At 39.1% G+C, this 13,106-nt stretch overlaps 1 long non-coding RNA gene across 1 annotated transcript; it reads left to right on the forward strand.

Moving 5' to 3' along the window:
• Nucleotides 1-6,150: 6,150 nt before the first annotated feature.
• On the forward strand, nt 6,151-7,201 carry LOC131384292 (uncharacterized). The gene is made up of 3 exons (XR_009214990.1): nt 6,151-6,183; nt 6,595-6,645; nt 7,057-7,201. It is a non-coding gene; the product is annotated as an uncharacterized LOC131384292 (long non-coding RNA).
• The last annotated feature ends 5,905 nt before the right edge of the window (nt 7,202-13,106 follow it).

Genomic DNA, 13,106 nt, shown 5'->3' on the forward strand with positions numbered 1-13,106 from the left:
ATCACCTTCTCCTCGAATCTGACTCTTGCCTGCCTCTTACAAGGGCCTGTGGAATTACATTGGGTCCCCTGGGTAACTCAGGTTAATCTCACCATCTCATGATCCTTACATTACTGATAGCTACAAAGTCCCCTTTTCCATATACAGTAACATTCACAGGTTCTGGATATTAGGACATGCACATATTTGGGGGGCACTTATTCAGTTTACCACAGAAATTATTGTGTATTTTCTTCAGAAGCAGATGATTAAGGTGATTTTATGTAATCCTGATTATGAGGATAACCACTTCACCTTTATAAGCATTGTTATGGACTAAAATGTGTCTCCACAAATCTATATGTTGAAGCCCTAACCCTCAATGTGACTGAATTAAATGAAGTCATAAGGATGGGGCTTCAATTTTATAGGACTGGTGTTTTTACCAGAAGAAGAAGAACCACCAGAGCCCTCTCTCTCTTTTTTTACATCCATGGAGATAAGGCCATGTGAGGACACATCGTGAAGGTGGTGATCAAAGAACAAAGGAGAGAGATCTCACCAGAACCCTCCTATGCTGGCACTTTGATCTTGGACTTCCAGTCTCCAGAACAGTGAGAAAATAAATTTTTGCTGGTGAAGCCGCCCAGTCTGTGGTACTCTGTTATGCCAATCCTAGCAGACCAATATAAACAGAACCCATTCTAAATATCAGAGGAACTAAATACAAAAACAAGAAAAAATAGTACCCTATATTATTAGAAGTTGCAAAACAAAACTTCCCAAAAACTTTACAAAACCCAGAAAACTTAATGCGAAATAATAGGAGAGAATTGAGTCAAAATATGTCTGAAATTAATAAATACAAATGGGCTTAATTTACCTACAAATACAAAAATATTTTCAAATTGAATTAAAAAGCAGATCTCAACTCCGTGCTATATATAAGGAACACTCCCTAAATAAAGAGATTCAGAAAAGTTGCAGATAAAAATGATAAAACGGCTGGGCGCGGTGGCTCACGCTTGTAATCCCAGCACTTTGGGAGGCCGAGGCAGGCGGATCACGAGGTCAGGAGATCGAGACCACGGTGAAACCCCGTCTCTACTAAAAATACAAAAAATTAGCCGGGCGAGGTGGCGGGCGCCTGTAGTCCCTCAGCCTGTAGGCTGAGGCAGGAGAATGGCGTGAACCCGGGAGGCGGAGCTTGCAGTGAGCCGAGATCGCGCCACTGCACTCCAGCCTGGGTGACAGAGCGAGACTCCGTCTCAAAAAAAAAAAAAAAAAAAAAAAAAAAAATGATAAAACATTACACTAGAAAAAGGCAAAGAAAAAGAAAGCAGAAGTAGTGATGTTGTCCTAACACAAAGGATTGAGGATTGAGTTGTTAAATCAGAGTTCCACGAACCAGACAATCTACTATATATCAAACTTTATTAGTAATTTCCAAGTGACACAGCTATAGCAGCCAGGTGTCCAGGACATTCACATGTTCACCAGGTCCCTTTTTCTTGCACTGGACATATTCTCTGGCCAACTCATAAGATGATATTTCTAAATGGGTCTGTGGTCACCTTGCTCATGCATGGCAGAGAGCATTTAGGTTATGAAATGCCTTTATTTTATCTCAGATTTATATAATTTACATAACTTATGTGATATTTTCCAGGAGACATGGCTCATATGTCCAAAGATTCTCAAGTTATTTACCACAAACAATCCTAGAACAGGAACATCCTGCTAAAAGCATTCAATAGATAAGGACTCTTTTCTTAGCTATTTCAATTATTCAACGTATTTTCTAGAGCATCTTTTAAGGTATGTTTACAAGGTGATTAGACTGAGCTAACTGCCTCCTTTGTTTCCAAGGAGTTTCTCCCAAATCCTATAACCGAAGAGAAATGGATTGCAAGATAGTTGCTTAACTCCATCCTTCCCAGATGTTAATACCAGACAAGATGAAATGTGGGACAGAATGAACTAAATTAGCATTAATAAGTGAAATGTGCAGTGAAAACTTAACAATTGTAAATAGCAATGCATCAAAAAATATGGCAATAACATTCATAAAGCAGAAATTACAGAAGACACAAGCAACACAACTGTGGTAAGGGAATTTAGATCACCTCTTTCTTATATGATACACCAAGTTGAGAGTAAATAAATAAGGATATAAAAGACTAAAATAACATGGTTAATAAGTGCATGTAATTGGCATTTACTAAACTCTGTATCCTTAAATTGGAGAAAATATCTTCTTTTTCAAAAGCTCATGGAACATTCACATTTATTATCTATTGAGCCACATAAGTAAATTTCAATATACTCCAAAACAAGAGAAAAGAAAAAAGTTCAGACAATTTGATCATAGTCACATAAGAGTAGAAATAAATTTTAACAATTAGAAAACAGAAAAGTTTCTCCTTTTGAACATTTACATTTACAAAACTCTTAAACAACTCTTGGATCAAAGAGGAAATAGAAACCAAAATTAGAGCATTTCCTCAAAGCGAGATAACAAAAATATTGTGTTTAAAGAACTTTGAAATAAAATAAAGTGAGGATTCAGAGGAAAATTCAAGCCTTACATACTTTTAACTGTTGAAAAAAGGAAGAAATAAATTATCCTCCAAATGGAAAAGATGGAAGAACAGGAATAGATTAAACTGAACAAAAACAGAAGAAAGGAATTAGTAAAGGTAAAAGCAGAAATTATGAAGCTTTTAAAAAGAAATACAATAGACTAAATTCAAATCTGGTTCTAAAAAAATAATGAGAAGTAATAGAATAGATAAAACGCTATGTTTGAAAAGGGGAAAATTTTCAAATATAGAAATTAAGTAATCATAAGGAAGGAAGAAACTATAGGATGATATAATTTGCCAAAATTAACACCAGAAAAGATTTTTCATTTTTTTTTCTGATTTTTTTTTCCAATTGCATTCTGGTAGAAAGAAGAGCAGATTCTTATTGAACCTATGCAAAAAATCTATATGGTCATTAAAAAGCAGAGAGATTCAATAATAGAAGTGAATGGTGTGGAGAGTGAGAATCAGATGTCAATTAAAAAGGTTTAATTTCCTTTTATAAAGTTGGAGTCCACTAAATTGCTACAGGTTAAGAATAGCGCAAAGATATCTAATGAGCGGTATGCAGGTGAATGTTTAACCACTGGCTCTTTAGACAAAAAGAAAACAAGACCCTGACTGATAGCATTTGCTAACTTCTGTGGTTTCAATACTTGCCTATCATGGCTGAGTCAGCAACCGATGTGATGTTACCGAACGCAGCACACCGTTATACAGTACCCACCATGTCCATATAGTAGACATCTCCAGAGCACAGACTAAAGCATAGTAAAATAGTGAGGAAGTGATTCACTGATTTGTTTAATACCTTTATTTATAATATAATTTATTAATACAACATAATAATATGATTTTATAGTATAATTTTATAATATATATAATTAACATTTGTATAATTTAATTTTTAGTAGAGTCTGTTTTTAACGACCAGAACAAAAGATTCCCAAAATGTTAACAGCTGATTTTAGCACACTACTTACTTTAACTATGCTTTGATTAAATCACCCCCCTCTGAAAATACAGGTATACCTGCACTCCTGCCCAGTGGTGTATACACACAATTGCAGCATTGCTTGTGATAGCAGGAGATGGAAACAATCCAAGCTTCTATTTGTGAAGGATTGGTTATAGAAACTCTTGTACAGCCTCAAAGTGGAATACTCTGAAAAAGTTAAAAAACTTTTTTTAAAATTGAGAAAACTGTGTCTCAGTATAGAAGTATCTCCAGAATGTACAACTACATTAAAAAAAAAACCATGGTGGGAAACAATATTTTTATGTAAAAAAGTAGAGTATGTAATTTGATTTCATTTGCATAAGGAAACACGAAAACACATGTAAAAGAAACTGAGAAAGTAGTTTGCTTATATGAGATAGAAGTAGGATGGGAGGAAAAGGATAGAATAGGAGAGAACAAAGCTTCCAAATATCTTTGTAAATATTTTTGACTTTTGGTTCATGTGAACATATTAGCAAAACAATTAACAATGTTTTTTTCTTTTTTTTTTTTTTTTTTTTTTTTTTGAGACAGAGTGTCACTCTATTACCCAGGCTGGAGTGCAGTGGCGTGATCTCGGCTCACTGCAATCTCTGCCTCCTGGATTCAAGCGATTCTCCTGCCTCACCCTCCCAGGTTGCTGGAATTACAGGGGCATGCGCTCATAAACGAATAATTTTTTGTATTTTTAGTAGAGACAAGGTTTTGCCATGTTGGACAGGCTGGTCTCGAACTCCTGACCTCAAGTGATCCGCCCGCCTCTGCCTCCCAAAGTGCTGGGATTACAGGCGTGAGCCATCACACCTGGCCAACAATCTTTTTAAACTAATAAAAGTAAATCTTGCTTGTTTTGACCTATATATAATTTTTTTATTGTTAACCATCTAAGCTTGATAAATTATCCTATATAACAAAATGTTACTTTCACATGTTTCATGTAATCCTGTTCATATCAATTATTTTTCCCCAAATAAACATATTTTCAGTATTCACTTATTCGATATTTTTTGTTTCATTGACTGTGGAATCGATGAGTCTTTTTTTCTACTTGCTTTAGTTGTCCAAATACAGTCTTTTTATAGAGAAGTTTAACTTACTAATATTGATGCAGTTTTTCAAAATGGTTTCCGTTGTGACCATTTGTTTCTGGTTTAAAATTACATTAGGTAGCTCTTGCACAATGAAGCCACAGTTCATGCTTCAGTGTTAAAGAGAACACTTGACAGTCTTCTCACATTTTAATTTTACTCTTATGACTCATCTCTGCTTTCATTCAAACTAAAATTTTTGTGCACCCTGGGAAGGTGAAAAAAATCACTGGATTGGAATTCAAGAGGAAGATTCTATTCCTAGTCCTCCATTTATTAAGTGATCATGGTTATAGGGCTTAACCTCTTGGAACGTGTTTTCTTAATTACAAAATAGGGATAGTCAGTTTTTTTCTTCATAAAGTACAAGGAAGTTCTGACCAAATAAGGCATTTTTTATATGAAATGCCTTGATGAAAGCAAAGACTCAAACAAATTTATGATATTATTATTACCATGACCACAGAGGTGTCTTAATATGCTGCCTAGATTTTGAAATATAAAAAATTTCAATATCTTCAAAATAAAGCTGGATTCAAATTTTGCTGTGTCATTGAAAGTATTTATGCCAGTTCTATCTCTGTTTATTTTTAATCTCTTTACCAAGAGTAATATTTTATAGCACCTACTCCCTCTGCTGTTTGAACGTCCTTGTTTTCACATTGTGTTAAACTGTGAGTGGGGGGCGGGAATAAATCACATAGAATTCACCTCTGTGTCACCTGAAACATGCTTGCAATTATCTCGTTCTTTCTGAGGGTAGATTATTCAAACATTCTCTATTCTGTTTTTCTTTTCTTGTAGTTTGTATAACCATGCTTTGATCTTCTTTCTAAATATGATTTTTTGAGTGCAGTCTAAAGCTTTTAATTTGAATGGCACATGCTGTGAAATGCTAGAAACTGAAATCTTTTTCTTATAAGACAAAGGAGTCAGTAGAGATGGTATTATTAGATGTCATGAGCTACTGAGGCTTCTCCACTGAGAGGATTTTTGTTCCTAGACTCTGAGTGCTAACTCAATAATTGTTAACTTTATTGTAAAATAAGTACAATTTTGAGCAATCGCTGCCTTCAGATACAAAGCTTATTCCAAGTATAATTGCCTTTGGAGTCATGAACTCCTAAGTTTTGTTAAACTCAGTGAATGTATTGATCTTAATAAATGTGCACAATGCCATGTGGGATCCAAAGAAATCCACCAACCAGTTTTCTCTAGACTTGGGTTCTACCATTTTGGCCATAATTATACTTCAAGATGTATGTAAGTAAAAAGAAAATAAAATGCTGTAGAAGTTGGTAAATTAAATATAACCACTGTCTCAAGGTAATGCTAGTTTTCCAACACATGCTCATATTCTATCAGCACTTTTTCTGGTCCCGAGCCCATCCATTCTCCTTTGCTTCTTTAATGTGAAATGTAACATATAATTTGTCCTTTTTTTTTTTGAGACTGGGTCTCACTCTGTCACCAAGTCTGGAGAGTAGTGACACTGTAACCTGGAACTCCTGGGCTCAAGCTGGAACTACAGGTAGGCACCATTCCTGGCTAATTTTTATTTTTATTTAATAATTTTTGATTTTTTTAAAAATATTTTTGTTGTACAGGGATGGCCTCAAAAGATCCTCCCTCGTTGGTCTCTCAAAGCACTGGGATCGTGGTGCGAGCCACTGTGCCCAGCCTGCCATCATTTTTAATTCATCCAGTTAGTTTATGCTTTGTAGATGCCAGAAATTGTATTGGAGATATGAGTAAAAGTATCAGTATGAATATTTATTAACTGAAAATGCTTTTCTCTCTTTGCATACTGGACAGTGGGTTTGGTGAGGTTGAGAGTGATCAGAATACTTGCATGACCAGACCAAATTCTGGGGGGCTGAGCACTGTGAGTTTGGTAATAAAGACCTGCCATCCCAGGGTGAAATTTGTCTTCCCTCTGCAGAAGCTGACAGCATGGCTGCCTTGTCAGAGCGCTTTCATGCCAAGGAGCCAGGTGAGTGGGGAGGAAGAGTTTAATGTCTGCTAGTTGCCCAGGCTACACTCTGGAGATTCTGATTCTGCACAGCCTCTCCCGGCCCATTCAAGAGCAAGGCAAAATCCAGCCATTCAGGGACTGAGGAGTCCCTCACTCCCAGGGAAGCCAGTTATTCTCCAAACTAGCAGTAAACCAGTCCCTCTCTGGGCAGTGCTTTTGTGCATCTGCCCTAAATGTCCTTGCTTGCTGGATTGTGCATCAGTAATTATAGTAATTCCTGAAGATGAAAAGCTCCTGGCCTTCTTGCTCTCCCTGCAGACTCATGTCTTTATCCATAAACTGAAACTGTAAGACAGTCATCTGAACTATGAGCAACACTTTCATGTAAAGAATGTGTTCAAGCCCTTTAAAATGGCTTTTTTGATTCAGTTCTCAGAAGCTGAAGAACGGAAAGTGCCTACAGCTACAGTCCAAACCAGAATTTTCAAGTACAGTGAAGGCGGGAATGATGGAAGTAGAGAGGCATCCACTTGTCCTCCAGACCAACTTGAGGGGGATCATATCGGAGCAGGAGAGTCAGTTCAGGCAATGTTTGTGAAAATAATCCTTGGAGGGGTCTGATCTTCCTACCATGCCTCTTCTAAGGTAGATGAGGAGCATCCCCACACTGGGGAAGAGAATATAATTCCCAGAAACAGTCTTAGTAACCACTAATGTGAGGTATTGATAGGGGCTTGGGTAGGGGTAAAGGGTCCTCCTGGACTTGACAGAAAACAAACCAAACAGAGAGAGAAAAAGCAAAGATCCCTTGGAACTTGAATATGTCTTTGTGAAAGGATTATTTATTTATTTTTTAAAAAATTGCCTTAAGGATTATAAATCATGCTGCTATAAAGACACATGCACATGTGTGTTTATTTCGGCACTATTCACAATAGCAAAGACTTGGAACCAACCCAAATGTTCAACAATGATAGACTGGATTAAGAAAATGTGGCACATATACACCATGGAATACTATGCAGCCATAAAAAATGATGAGTTCATGTCCTTTGTAGGGACATGGATGAAACTGGAAACCATCATTCTCAGCAAACTATCGCAAGGACAAAAAACCAAACACTGCATGTTCTCACTCATATGTGGGAATTGAACAATGAGAACACATGGACACAGGAAGGGGAACATCACACACCAGGGACTGTTGTGGGGTGTGGGGAGGGGGGAGGGATAGCATTAGGAGATATACCAAATGCTAAATGATGTGTTAATGGGTGCAGCAAACCAACATGGCACATGTATACATATGTAACAAACCTGCACGTTGTGCACATGTACCCTAAAACTTAAAGTATAATAATAATAAAATTAAAAAAAGTAATATGTTGCTTTGTAAAAATTCAATAATACAGGCATTACAGAGAATAAAGAGTGAATTTTCCTTTAAAAAAATTGCCTTAATTTAATTTGTCTGCAAAAGGATTTAGAAAAAGTGATTTTGGAAATTCTATTACAGAGAACCTTATGAAAAACTCAACTTCCTACAAACTAGGCAGATAGAGGCTGATCAGCTGAGACACGAAGTGGCTTTGCCATGTGTGACCCATGGCCTGGCAGCACTGGAGCAGCTGTCCACTGCAGCAGGAGCCTTCTCTCCCCACAGTCACCAATAAAGATGACCTTTGGTCAAAATCCAGACTAATGATGACCTATAGTGTGTGGAGTTGGCTGTGTTTTAACCTCAGTGGAAACATACTGAATTTCGATGAGTAAAGGGGAGAGTAACATCACACAAGCCAAGATCCTGAGACCTTGTCTATCAGAGGGAGGGCATCTCCATTCCAGAGTGCAAAATTCTCCCATGGCCAGTGGTAAGGGGTGTTTTTGTGTTCCCACAGTTGTGATAACAAGTGGGGAGTGGCCCTGGGCAGTGAGAAAGAGGCAGGTGTGTTTCGCACTAGCCATGTGGCATACCCCTACCCTCTGCCCCAGGTTAGGAGTACCTTCAGCAGAGACTCTAAGGCCCAGCGGGTCTTTGCCCTTTCACTGTTTTATTGTCTGTTCATTTCTGTTCTATTGCACAGATATAAAACCTAATTTTAATTATAGTTAGTACTGGTATCTCCAGTGACATTCTCTTTGCCAAATAACTTGTTTAAGTTCTTGGCCGTGTGGACACTGTTGATCACCTCTCCATCCTGAAATTCTTTCTTCTCTTGGTTTCTCTGCTTCTTTTCCTCCTCTTTCATTGATGCCTGTTCTTCATCAGTGTTCTTTGATAGATCCCTATTAAAGCACATGCTTTCTCCAGCATTTTCTCATCAGCTTGATTTTCTTGCCATGTTCACTTTCCATGTCCTTATTCACCTGCATGGCTCTGCCTTGTGTCTCTCCAACACAATCTGCCCAGCATTAGACAGCCCTGGATCACGCACACAAATGAATGCCTCATTGGTGCCTCAAACACAGCCTTCCAAACCCAAGCTCATTATGTTCTTTCTACAGCTTGCTGTGATTCCTCCTGTATTTCTTATTTCAGTTAATGGCACCGTCATTCAGTTGGTCACCCAAGCGTAATCCTAAAGTAATTCTAAACCCTTTCTCCTCCCTAACTTCCATATTCATTCAGACCATTTCTTGTCAATTTAATTTCCTACACAGTTCTCAAAACTATCCTATCCTCCTCAATCTGCTTAGCAATTGTGCTGTTTTAGGGTTAATTCATCTCTCACCTAGATGGTTAGGAGATCTTTATTACTGTTCTCTGTCCAAAGGTGTCCTCCTTGTGTCAGTCAGGGCCACTTCCACCACACGGTCAGCTCACGATCCCAGCACAGCCGGGCCGACCTGCTCTTCCCTGAGTCTGTGCCCTGGCTGTCCTAATTCACCACTTGCCTCCCCCCACACCTTCTGTAACACTGCAAGCCCCACACCACCACGTGTCAGGCTCTCACACCTTTGCACGTGTGCCTCCATGCCTTTTCTTCTTGATAAAATTCTTGCTTAAATTCCAATCCCTACCTTAGTGTCATCTTTCTTCTACTACCAGAGATAATCTCAACTTCTTTTGAAATAATTCTGCCCATTCGTCTGATATGCCATTCATTGCTTTGTGTTGCCAAAATTTCTCTCACTCCCCAGCTTAGAGTCTGACATGTGACTGGCATTGACTTTTCAAACCTGTGGATTTAATGCAGTCAAGAGTTTCAGTATAAGCTGTTTCAAGTTTAAGTCTAGGGCTATGAAAAAGTCCTGGTTTCATGTTGTCTATGTCACATGCAGATGCGCGGCACCTTTAGCCGGAACAACACATGATCCCGATTCAATATGGAGCTCCTCACACCTACTCGTTCCCTCCAGTATGTTCACCAAACTAAAGACAAGTGATATGTCAAAGAACCCAATATGGGCATGCCACTCTCCTGCCTGAGAGCCTTCACTGGCTCTTTATTACTCTTACGCTGAAATCCAAAATCTTTGACATTCTTGACAAGGCTCAGCATGGTCTGCACCTTAACTGCTCTTGATCGCCAGGCTCAAGCACCTCAGCCTCATCAGGGTGCCACAGAAATGCCCCACTCTTGACCATCTACATTCTTCACATATGCTGTGGAATGCTCTTTCTTCCCCCTCTCCTGGATAACTGCCATAACTGCAATCCTTAAATATCAGCTTCAGTGCCATTTCAAGAAGGGCTTCCCTGATGTTCTCTGACTGAGCAGGGTTCCCAGACACCAGGTCTTCTTCAGGGGATCTGCACACAGGTGTAGACCACACTGCACCTAAGTGTGCAGTATCTCACAGTATGCTTCACACCAAAGACAAGACTGATTTGGATATTTATTATGACAACTTGCTGACAGATATAAGTAAAGTGCCTTATGAAAAGGATGCTATTTTTAAATTTCATGCAAATTTGCTGCACTGGCTATCACTGTTTATTAAACACCTTTTCTACATAACATTTGCGAGTTGGATAGATTTAGTTATTGTTAATTGTTTATTAATTATTCCTAACATTAAAAAAAAAAGTTAGATCCCATCTCTCACACTAGCTTCACATTGTCTTTGAGAAGAGATTGTCTCTGTGTTGTTATTGTTGTATCCCCAGAGGGTGCTTTTTCTTCAGCCACTTGGGGATACTCTGCAATATCTGCTGAGTGAAGTGAGCTGAAGCCAGCAGCATCCCGGCTCAGCAAGACTCCATTGGCTGCACTGGGGTCTTAAGCTAATGAAGTTGCTCCCTCCAGCTCTGCACTCATTGCTGCACAACAATATCTGTTGTTGGAAGCACAAGAAAGGGAGTTAATTGCAATTTACTGGTGGGTTATCTAGTCTATCTAACAAAAATGTCAAAGCCCCCCACTACCCAAGATGCTCCTTAGCATTGTAGCATTATCCAACGAAAATCTCCACATTTTCATCTATAAAAGTGCTTTCCATGTACTTAGTTATAAGCATAGTGTTTGCATTGAGTGGAATGGCCAAGTATAACCACATGTGCTTTATGTCAGTGTGTAACAGTGTATAGCATTTTAGCAGTTTACTTTTCCTTTCTATTTTATGAGCTTTTATCCGATATTATGATAAAATTGCATACTCCCAAGAGCATGACTCCACAGAAGCAGCCATACTTCCTGGATTTAGAGACTCGGGTGGGTTCCCCTGGCAACCTGAGCCACCTGAGGGCTTCTCCATGCTCTGTTCATTTTGCCTTCCCTTTATTTTGACCATTAATTTGGTAAACAAGAAAGGTAAGAGTGCTCAAATGAAATAAAACTACTTTTATCATAATTAGTCTTGTTTTACCTTCAAAAGACTGTCTCAACTAGAAGAGGACTTTTTTTTTTTAAATCAATCATGAGAATGAGAACCTCCTATTATAGTTTAGAAACCCCAGGCTGGTCTTGTACCCCTGCTTTTGTTATGGAAGGAAAATCCCTCTGCACTCATGATATATGTGAGAAATGGAGTTCAAGAGTCTGAATTGTTGAAATTGTATCAACTTGGTAACTTCTTTAAAGGTTTTCACCTGTTTACGATTTTACCTAAATCTTTTCAAATAATAACTTTTCCTTCCTTTTTTCATCTTTGCTGAATATCCCCTTCCTAAATGTTTTTGTCTTTGGAGGGGAAAAGTGGCTCTGTATTTGTCTTCTTACATGAAATAGTTCTATTCAATAAGCATACGGCAAGAGCCAGAAACACCTGTGTTTGAACCCAGATCTAACATTACCAGCTGTGAGAGCCACCTGTGCACTAACCAAAGAAAACAACCAATGTGGTAAACAAGTACAAAAGCCTAGATAGAAAATACGGGCACCTTCAAAAGCGTATAGCACAAACACAATTGTACCTTTGATGCATGGAATCATAGATAAATAGACAAATAGGTAATAGATAAAAAGATAGATGGATAATTTTGAACTTCCCACTTATTTCCTTTTGACATACTATTTTTATTTTCTTTTTAACACTGATACCACTCAGCTTTTGTTAGTTTCAAGTAAACTATTTGCTGGGTTTGTTTGGGGGCAGCATGGGATCACTGTGGCAGGAAAGGAGCTCCCAGACATGCGGGGAAGACTGTCTGCCATCTTCCTTATGAAGAGGGCACCCTCAGACACGCGGAGGTCCCAGCAGGTCTGATGTGTTACTGAAGCAGATGTGATCCTCCAATGACAGTTTGCAATCAGACTTAAAAGAACTGTAAGACTTGATAATAATTTTCAAAATTATTTGAAAGGGTTGAAGGGATATGGTTGAACAAAGGGAAGATTTCCTTAGGCTCTTCATATTACACTGCTCAAAAGAGTTGTGCGTCTCCAGGCGGGAAGACGCTGGTGGTCAAATTCCACTTTGGGGTCATGGCGTCTTGAAAGAGACAGGAGCCCCCTTTTGCCCTCAGCTGATGGAGGAAGGGCTGTATCAGCCATTAGTGTGTCCAGGTATGGCACGGACATTAGCTGTGGGATGCAGTGGGGACCTGTGTTTGTCAGCCTGAGGCAGTGAATCCACTGGGGAAATTGAGGTGCCTAAACCCCCAGTCTCCCCTAGGCCTGTCTCCAGTACCCTGTGGAGAAGGGGAATTTCCCCACTCCCTTTCAGAACCTTCACCTCAGGGGCTGAGCCCTTGCTCCCTTTGTGTCTTGCCGGTCCCTTTGCCTGAGAAGAGAATGTCTCTCACCTAGCAGAATCTGACAGCGACCCTTGGACTAGCAGAGTTATGCAAAGAAATGATGGTGACAGTTTATTTATGGACGCTCAGATTCGCGGCCGTATAATGGAGGCAGCGCTACTGTGAGGGAGAAGTGAGGAGAACGTGATGGCTGCAGGGATTAATGTAAAACAGAGACACTGTCACCTCCCTGGAGCACCACTGAGGCCCGGGTAAGGATAGTGTTTTGCCCTTCTCAGATACTATCAGCAATTCAGGTAATACCCGTAAGGTGCAGTTTGTCTGCAGCCTGTCATCCCGG

Source organism: Hylobates moloch, unplaced genomic scaffold, assembly GCF_009828535.3.
Source record: "Hylobates moloch isolate HMO894 unplaced genomic scaffold, HMol_V3 SCAFFOLD_9, whole genome shotgun sequence".
Taxonomy (NCBI): Eukaryota; Metazoa; Chordata; class Mammalia; order Primates; family Hylobatidae; genus Hylobates; species Hylobates moloch.